At 40.1% G+C, this 9,753-nt stretch overlaps 1 protein-coding gene across 2 annotated transcripts in view; it reads left to right on the top strand.

Annotated features, from left to right (window-relative positions):
- Positions 1-5,271: 5,271 nt before the first annotated feature.
- The window catches only part of CSGALNACT1 (chondroitin sulfate N-acetylgalactosaminyltransferase 1), a 41,529-nt gene continuing 37,047 nt past the window's right edge, over positions 5,272-9,753 (top strand). For both annotated transcript variants that reach the window (XM_023946989.2, XM_086891634.1), the window contains exons 1-2: positions 5,272-5,461; positions 5,947-6,015. The gene's annotated coding sequence lies outside the window, so the exon portion shown is untranslated. The remainder of the gene's footprint in view (positions 5,462-5,946; positions 6,016-9,753) is intronic.

The following is a 9,753-nucleotide window of genomic DNA, read 5'->3' as shown; positions in this document are numbered from 1 at the left end:
GGGCGCAGAGGGGCCCCGGAGCGCCCTCAAGTCGGCGGCGGCTCGGGAGCGGGCCGGGGATTGCCCGGGTTCCGCCTCTGCTGGGAGCGGCAGTGCTGCCCTCTGAAACTGGTGTTGCTGCAAGTGAGAGCCCACTCTGAAAGTCCAAGGCACTGCTGCCTGGCCTAGTGCTTCTCTACAGTTCTTACAGTCCACTAATAAAGTCACCACAAGCAAATGCGAAGGAAAAGCAGGACCTTTGACCACAGATGTGAATCCACCTTTCAGTTGCTTGGAGCTGAGTCTTGCTTCTTTATCATTAGGTTTTAGTCTTAGAACGAGTGATTCCAAACATAACCCTTCATGTTACTTAGTAGGAATTCTCTGTCTCTTTCCTTGTCACTTTCTTGTTTCCTCCTTTCAGGCGGGCTCCTTCTGATGTTGCAACAGACCTTACAGACTTTGCACATGAGGGCTTCCACTGATCAATTCCATAAATCTACACATCTAAGAGCTAGTGCAATAATCCCTTCAGCAAATAGTTTTAACAGACTTGTAACCTCTCTTACAGGTAAAAGGCAAAATCCTTGCTTTCCTGCTGAGGTGACTGTGGCCATTCAGAGAAATGACAAGGGCATTGCAGAAAGCCAGTCTTTCATAAAACAGGTGCCTCTTCCTCTTCTCCTGCTCTTGCTATCGAACTACAAACTGCTGTAGGATGGCACAGGTCCCTAAAAATGGCTTCACAGCCCTGCAATCCCCTGCAAGAGCACCAATGTTAATCACTGGCTGGTGTGTAGGTCTACCCACAGCTCTTCCCCACATCTGTGCAGATGTATACAGCCAAATTTGATTGAATAATAATAATAATTTGATATTTTTGCATTGTGAGAATGAATATGGTAATAAAGTTGTGTATTCTGTCTCTTTGGAAGATGCCCAGCAAGAGCTGATGGGCTGGTTGGGGCTCCCCATATGCTGCTTGTGAGGCCAGAATCAGGATGCTGCAGGAGTGAAATGGATGGCAGGGTATTACCAAAAGTTACTTCTGAAAATTAATGGAGGTGTGAGGAGTGCATTGAAAAATTGCTGGTGAAGAATTAAGACACCAGCTAGGCAGGGAGTTGGCAGGTTTTGAACCAGTTTCACAAGGTGTCCTGAAAGAATGTTGCTTTCAATGTATTTAATCCACTAGGCAAGGGGGAATACTTCCACTAAATTAGAAACACCCTTTTATTTATTTGATTTTGTGTGTGTGTGTGTGTGCGCCTGTGTGTCCTCTGGACATTGGATTTTTTAATTATTTTTTTAAAATTTATTTTTAAAGCTGTAAATAATCTGGAGTGTTTTTTTTTTTTTTTTTCCCAAGTGAAGTATTGCAGCCTCTTGTGGAGATTTGTTGAATCCTTGCCTCTGCATTCCTAATGGTCCATATGTTTGCCAGTCCACTCAGCCCTTCCAGGCGAGGAGAAGCTGAGAATCCACTTCTGTATGTTACAAACAGCATAATTTGACAGAAGGGAAGTCTAAAGGGGAGATAGGCAATGATGGTTGAGGCTTGGAAGAGTTTAAACCTAAGAAAGGATTTACATTAAGGCTGCTCAACCCCTGGACTTAGGAGGTAAAACTGTTTGCTCTGTGATCCTGACATAGATTCAAGACAGGCAGCAGGATCAGACTTGCAGGGGATTGGGGCAAGTGATTCCACTGAGCAAGCAGGAAACACCACCAAAGTTTTATTTGTGGATGGGAGGAAGAGAAGCACTGTGGTTCTTCAGAACATGGGCACTGTGTCTGCAACAGGTGGCATAATATTTGAATGTACTTGGACCATAAGCTACAGTTTTTAGCCAGGCTGAGAGTTTAGAGCCACTGCTGTACTAAACATGAACTACTGATGTGCCAGTGGCATTGCATGCTCATCTCCCATTCCTAGAGCCAAGCATGTAGGTGGTGGTGAGCCTGGGCTATGCCTGTCAGGGTTTGAAGCTTCCTCTCCACTTGAAGTAGCATTCCTGAGTTCTTGCTCTGAATGTGCTGATTTGATTTCCTCAGTGCAGGGCATGCTGAGTCTCAACATTTTAGCCAGACAATTGGAAGTGCACACAGCCTCCTTCCTGCAGGAATACAGGACTCAGCTGAAATGCTTACATGAGCCTTGTTTTTCAGGAAGATGCTTTGTGACCTTCTATAGCAGGAAAGAGGCAGCATTGACCTCAAGGCAATGGTGAAGGATGATTTTTGCCTGGGAAGATCATCCTATTTCTTGAGGAAGGCTTGTGAGTAGCAGAGATAATGCTGTGGATTCAGGCAGTGTAGCTGATGCAGTACAGGGACAGATACATGTTGTGTGTGAAGGCCATATTGTAGACCTTGGTGGTAGCGCTTTTCTTTTGCACACCAAAGACAGTCTCCATGAGCCAGGAGAGTGGAAGGTGTTAAGTTGGCTCTTGGCAGCAGCAAAGGGCTTTGAATGTCATTCTCCACCTACATTTCTGGATCAGTAAAATCCCAGGAGATAGCATCCATTCTGTGTTGGATTTCCTGGCTTGGTGCCATAGGCTGCTGTCACTCACACAGGACTGGTGTATTAACAACAAGCCCTAAGGGCACGTAGGTTGGGGTTTTAGGTATGGGATTAAGTGGTCTGTGATGTGGGACTGCAGAGGTTGGGATAACTGCTGTGCTAAATGATGTGGGCTTGAATTGATAGTCACTCCTTAGGCCTGGGGAGCAGGAATTGATGTCTGGCATGGGTAACAAGGAACATAAAGCTTTGCATACTACAGAAAAGATTTGAAAAGGGTCATCTTCTTAATGTCTTCTGAGTGAGGCCTTGGAGAAGACAGTCTGTGTTGAGCTAGCAGTGTGGTGGAGGCTACACAAAAACTAGGGACCATGCAAAAGGTTTAGTTATTTTGTAGATTTTTTTAGTCAATTTTGTGTCCTTTTCTTTGTGCAGAGGGATTTCTACAGCTGACGTAAGTTGTCTGGGCTTTCAGTCACTCATAATTCTCAGTGTCTTTCTTTGTCCCTTGCAGCTGAAAGACACTAAATTGAGATTGGATGACTGGGTCATAGATAAGAAGGGAAAAATAAAAGGAGATTGGGAACCCAAGAGTGGAACAGTAAGGGATGTGTGGGAACCACTACAGCCCTCTCCATAAAGTGATATCCATTAGTGACCTCATAGATGGCAATACCATTACAAATGCTTATGGTTTATGTTTCAACAAATCTGGTAGCTTCTCCTGAAGTTTCAGAATGGAGATCTTTGAGACTGCAGTTGACAGTTGAATCCAAATTATGGCTTCAAAACACTGAAGTTGGCCACAGTCCACTTAATTTCTGTAATAGCCTAAGGCAGCTTTTAATAATTGACCTCATTTTCACAGAATCAGAATAGTTTAGATTGAAAGGGATATCAGGACATCATCTGGTCTGGCCACCTGCTTGACATGCAAATCAATCTACTTTTATTATGCTAAGATAAATGAAAAATCCATTTCAAGAAAAGAGCAAATATTACCAGTTTCTTTCAGCCTGTGGTTTGATAGTCTTGAGTGATGGGGAGTCTGGATTTATAGGGGGAAACATTTAGGTAATCTTATGATCAGGTATTATTATTATGAGAAGTGTTAAAGTAACTGCCTAGCTTTTAGATCTGGGAAACTTAACCAGATTGTAATTATCTTCCACACAGCACAGACAAAATTAGTAATCACTCTACTCTCGTAGGGACAAATCTACACCCATATGACTCCAGTGACACTACAGCTGGGACTTTGGACACAGTGAGTTGTTGGATGTTGTGAGAACACAGTAAAGCAGCACACTGCTTGGTGCACAAATAGGACTGTGTATTAAATTTACCGGGCTAAAAGTTTAGAAAATACTGTATTTCACTTCTAAGATGAAGGTACTTTTTTGCAGAAACTTAGTCTGTCATTTATGGAAGCACTTTTTAGGAGAGAAATTCATTTTCACCTGGAAGGGCTTCAATAGAAGCTGTTAAACCAGTATTTTTTCCATATAGAAGTTCACAAAGTAGAGAAAGAACAAAATAGAGTATCCTGCGTATACTTCATTTCCTTCTGCTGCCTTCCCACACATTCAGGCTCATAATGTCCCTGTGGCAACTCTGAAAGATACAGAAATAGAAGAGAAATTCTAAATTAACCAGCTGCATATGTTTGTCCCCACTTTTAATTCTGCAGTCACGTTGAAAAGTGCATTCCACAGTTTGTATTTTCCCTTTTCTATTCCTGTTCCTTACCAATGCCATTCTTCCTCACAAGTTCTTTCTGCACACATGTTGCAGGCATTCATCAGCTTGTCATTTGGAGTGGCACTCATCTCTAAAAATGTTGCTGTCTGCAACCTCTTTTTGGGAAAGCCTTCGTGGGTTCCCTTTGTAGGCAGTGAAGCCCAGAAGGTGGTTCAGCAGACCAGATGCAGGTTGGAATAGGTTGAACTGTGCTCTGAATGCCTTTGCTTAAGTCTCCATGGCTTGTAGAAGGGATGCAGGGCGGTGTCCTTACCTGCAGAGACCTATGTGGCAATTTCCTGTATGTAGTGAAGAATGTGGCTTTACTAATGTTTAACCAGACTAGTCACCCTGTTCACCATGTGTACACAGATTCAGCCTCCAGAGATGGCCTCAGTAGTGGAGCCATCATTCCCAGGAGGGACAGTTCACTCATCCCACGTAGCTGCAGTCTCTGGTAGCTCTGTGAGCTCTCTGCACTACACACAAAGCTGGGCAGCCTGTGACTACTCATTTCCTTTAATCAGAGAGCACTGCTGGGGCTACGACGTCCCAGTGGAATTGCATTAGAGGTTTCCTCTCTAAGTACTGTGCCTTTCAGGATTGATTTCCAACAGCACAGTGAATGGTCTAAGTGGGGAAGGGAGTTTTAGCAAGCAGTCAGTCATCAATAGCATCCTGCTCTTAAGCCAAGGTAATGATGGCTAGTTTGAGTGTGCCTGCATTTTCACCAAGTGTGTACAGGTCTACTCCTTGAATGCAGGTATGTGTACATGTGCAATTGCCTGTCTCGTGTGCAGCCAAGCCAGGAGAACAGTGTGTTTATAGAAACTGTCCTTAAGAGCGATTGCCTCTTGAAGGAGTAGAGCCCATATAAGAGGAGTGGGACTGTCTCCAGCCAGCCCTGGGAGACGATGCTGAGAGCATATTGAAAAGCTGTCTTCAGCAAAAGCTTGCCAGTTTAACAACTCTGTTCTCTGTTCCTATTGCACAGTGGGCTCTTTGACGCAACAGAAAGAGCTGCCTTTTTTTTTTTTTTTTTTGCTTCCTCTTAAATCCGCCTGGCCAATTTAAAGCTTGTGGATATTTCTTTCCCCTCGGGGAAAGCTTATATGAGGATTTTCTTTTTTAACAGTTCATTCCGTGAAACCATTTTTTTTTTCCCTTGATTGCTGTTAGAAAATGTTGGAGCTGAACATAAGGCTTTCAGTGCAGGTCAGTGACTGAACTCTTGACCAAAGTATTTAACATTTAGTAAGTGCTTTAGTAAGCACTGTAGTTTGGGAGGAAAAAGCAAGTTAATAAGATTGTATCGTGTGAGCCCATGTGTGCCTACTACTGGAATAGGAATCTTTTTATGTGTTCAGTGTCTGAGTTCTGTGTGGATGAATTTATAATCTTCCTTTTGTAGACAAATGTACCGAATGAATATTTCAGTGAGAATTGAGGTAATATCACAGTTAAGTCTATATTATCTAATTCCTGAATGTCTCTACTCCCTTAAAATGCAAAAAATCATACTGTGAATGTCAAATATAAAGTTCTTGTCTTTTTAATTTGCAAGGATTGTCTTTTTGAGTTTTAATTTTTTAATTTCTTTTTTACTTCTGTTCTGCACACTTTACTGGGAAGTGTGTTATTCCTGGGCACATGTTCTCTGCAGGGAAGACAGTTATTTGCTATTTTGTATTTCTTCTTAGATTGCTATCAAGGGAACTAAGAGAGGATGTAGGCATATTGTTAATGACTCTCTTCAGGCTGTATTTGAGGTAAGACAATTTTTTATCCTTATCTCTGAAATTAGAATATGAATTAGATGCAGTATTTATTTTCTTTATAGTTACTAAGATTATCCTATTGCTATTTGGTTTTCTTAATGATAAAATGTGTTTATACTTGTCACAAAACTGTTCCTTGTCTATGTGACACTTAAAATCCTGTATTTTTATTTCAACAATATCTACTACCTATTTGCATGTTGCTATCAGCTTGTGTTCTCTGGATCAATGAAAGGCCATTTCTTGTAATTGCTTTGGTTTTGTCCTCTATGCTTATCACATAGCATGGGAGTGAGTGGATTTCTTGCCCTGGCTGGGCAATTCTTATGCAAACTTTGTAAAACTGAGTTTCAAATTGTTTCCACTGTGAATCACTTTCCTTGTAAGAGGATGACTTTTATGGTAATGTTTAACTTGAGCAGAATTGTTTTCAAACATATACAATGTATTTTTTGTGTATTCTTTTTTAAGAGCAGTCCAAATAAAAAAGTTATTCATATCAAGCTGTTTACTTCCTTGTCTACTTAATGTTGCTTCTTAGAGGAAGTATATAGCTTTAAAAGGTTGAATCATTATTTATGAGCATCAGAATAGCTGAAAGGTGTCACTGCAACATTGCCCAATGCAACTGCATTGAAAATGGATTTGTGTGGGAAACCACTGTTGGTGAGTTATGATTAGTGCATGGGGAATTAGAAAATACTACTTCTTGTTCATATTTCTTTTCAAGCAATTTAAGAGCTTGCCATTCAAGGGATGTTAATTTTTCTTTACTGTATCAAGGTTACAGTTTTTATAATTCAAGATTTTTGCTCATGCTTTCTATAGTTTTCTCATCATTTAAATCAATCCATCTGAATATTTGGGACATCTCTTACAAGGGGAGTCTGCATCTTTTAAGGCACACATGCTGTACTGCATGTCCAGAAACACTTTTGATTTAGCAAAGTGTTTTAAATCTATCTTGTTTGGCTCCTCACATCTCTGAAGCTGTTTGCTGTTTGAATTACACCTAGTGTTAACTCCATTCAGAAGTGTCCCTTAACAGTTTGTTGAAAGGTTTTTTTACTTGGAAAGGGGTAAGGAATGATAGAGGGTAGAGTTACAAAGTTGCAGTAAACTATTTTTAATTTTATAGAACAAAAATATTTACTACTATAAGCATTTACAATACTCAAATTAATAAATTAATTTTAAGGTGTTTTAAAACCCATTGAGGTTTAACTTTCTTTAATCAACATTATGCCAAATCTTATTATTTTCTGTCATCTTATTTTTTGGAGCTGTAAATCCATATCCTATCATCATTCAAATACACACTTTATATCTGCAATCTGTTTTCTACTGTCCAAAAAAAAAATCTCTCTTATTCCCTATTGTTAAAGTTATCTCAAGTTGAATGTTCCTTAAAATTAAGAAGTATAATAAACTAAGGCAGTCTTCATATGACATGTTTTCTGAACCTTTTTCTGAAAAAATTAGATAGGATCTCTGATCCACCATCACTGGCAGAGGGTGTATTGGACTGCCCCCTTTCCCTTCTGGTTTGTGAGGTAGCCAGTCCTGCTTTTCAAAGACAATCTTATTGGCATCCCACCATGATGTGTTGACATTTCTTTGGACATTAATTTTCCAGAAAACACGAATGAGAAAGGAGGATAAGTGATGTGGGTAGCTTGGTGTGTTCTTTGGGATCTTCGGAGTTGATGCAATATCCTACTGATTTCCATCCTAACAGTTACTGGAAGGTATTTATTTGTTTTTCCTGATGTTTGTGGTGCCAGCTTTCCACCTAGTCAACGTAGCAGAGCTCATGGCTTGCTATATTTCTCCTTGCATGCCCTAACTGGGTTCCTGTTACCTGGTTAACTGGGTGCTTGTTTTCTTACCCTTGTGACCCGGTCTTTGTCTTGCCATGGCCTTAATAAAGAAAGGCTAGTTAGTCTAAACAATGCACAAGTCAAGACAGGTTAAGAGGAAATGTTCTATGAACTTTTGTTTGTAACAGTTAAAATCAGCAATGCACTTAGAAACACTTACGAAAGATATAGACAAAAAACATAAGGCAAAAATGCTGAATCTGTTTATACTTAATTTCTATTTTCTTTCACCAGGTCGTACTGAATTGATCCTCTTCTGACAAAATTTTCTTGTTTGCATGTAGCTTACTTCTCAGATCACATCTACTAGAAAATGCCTGCTCACAAGCCTCCATCAGTTAGTTACCCTCTGGTGAGAGAAAGCTCTGTCACACCATGTCTTTGGCCATACCAGCATACCTCAGGCCATTATCTGACTCCTGAAGAAACTCTCATTTTTTATTCAGTTGCACTATAAAAGTTTTTAGACAGTGCAGTGTTAATCTTTCATCCCTAAACTACTTCATTTGTGTCTATCCAGCTAAGATGTCATCATGGTTCTTAATGATTTCCATGTTAGGGACTCACAGATATCTTTATTAGTGTATGTGTTACATTCTTATATTTGACTGGTTAGTCAAAACAGGAGAAAGTGTCTTCACCTCCCTTTGGGACTTAGTTTTTAGAGAAAATGTCTTCATGGTATATTCTCTACCAGTGAGTAAATTAACATATTCAATGTTGAGCAGAGCTCTTTCTTTCTTCTGATACGGAGACAGAAAGTTGTTTGTCAGAAGATAGCAGAGAGCTGTGTGGTTTTTTGGTTTTTTTAAGGTACCTCAGTTGTAGAGTAGTTGCAGTTCTGGATTCTGTTTTCAGGTTCATCATCAACAGGTTTATGTGTTTTAGGCTAAACTCTACTATGCTATCCCTGTTCCATGCCAATGGGAATGTTCTTAAGAGTACATTAGCATTGAACAGTGTTTAAAGATCATCTAGGTCCAACCCCCCGCCATAGGCAGTGACATCTTCCACTAGATCAGGTTGCATTGCCTTGATAACAGACAAATGTTATTCAGTCACTTGGACATGGGCAACATCTTCCTAAAGTAACAGAACTGTGATAGAAACTCTACTGAAGTTAAATCCTCAGAATCCTTTTTCCTTTTTCCTCTCCATTGTGTGTCTGACAGTGGTTTGGCAATTTACTGGCAAGAGGAGATGGAACAATATGCACTCCAGCAACCTTGGAACAGTGTGCAGATACCCCTGGGAATTGTTTCTACTGGAGATGGTTGAGGCAGAAAGAGGTTTCTGGCTTGCTATTTCTTAAAAGACTTTTTTTTTTTTTTTTTAATAGCTGATGCTATAAATAGTTGACAGTTCTTAAATTGAATAATCCCAGCTTCCTTTCCAGGATAAGAAACTGGATCAAGATCTTCAAAGCCAAAAGTCTGCAGCTCAATATATCTCTTAATCATCTGCTTATAATGTTGTTCAGATTTTGAGGCAATTCTCTTATTGTTCCATTTTTTTTTTTGTGCATGGCAAAAAATCTCACACGGAATCTTGCCAGTGGGCCAGTGGCAGAACCAAAAGCTGGACTTAAATGTCCTGCATTTAAGGTCAGTTTTGCCTACTAGATCATCTTTTATTGTATAGCCATATTTAGAAATTAGAATCACTTAGTTTTCAAACCAGTCTAGCTATCTGTAACTCCACCTAGTTTACTAACAGATCGTTTCTTTTGAAAGTTGTCTTACTTAAGTTAACTTACTAGGAGTTACAGGCCAAAATGTTGAAACCACATGAGTGTTTGAGCATCCAAAGGCCTCCTAGGCATACTCACCAAGGCAGAGAGCTTAAGAGG

This window comes from Cyanistes caeruleus, chromosome 5 (genome assembly GCF_971803275.1).
Source record: "Cyanistes caeruleus chromosome 5, bCyaCae1.hap1.1, whole genome shotgun sequence".
NCBI lineage: Eukaryota > Metazoa > Chordata > Aves > Passeriformes > Paridae > Cyanistes > Cyanistes caeruleus.
Note: the sequence above shows the minus strand (reverse complement) of the source record. Positions and strands in the feature narration are given on the sequence as shown.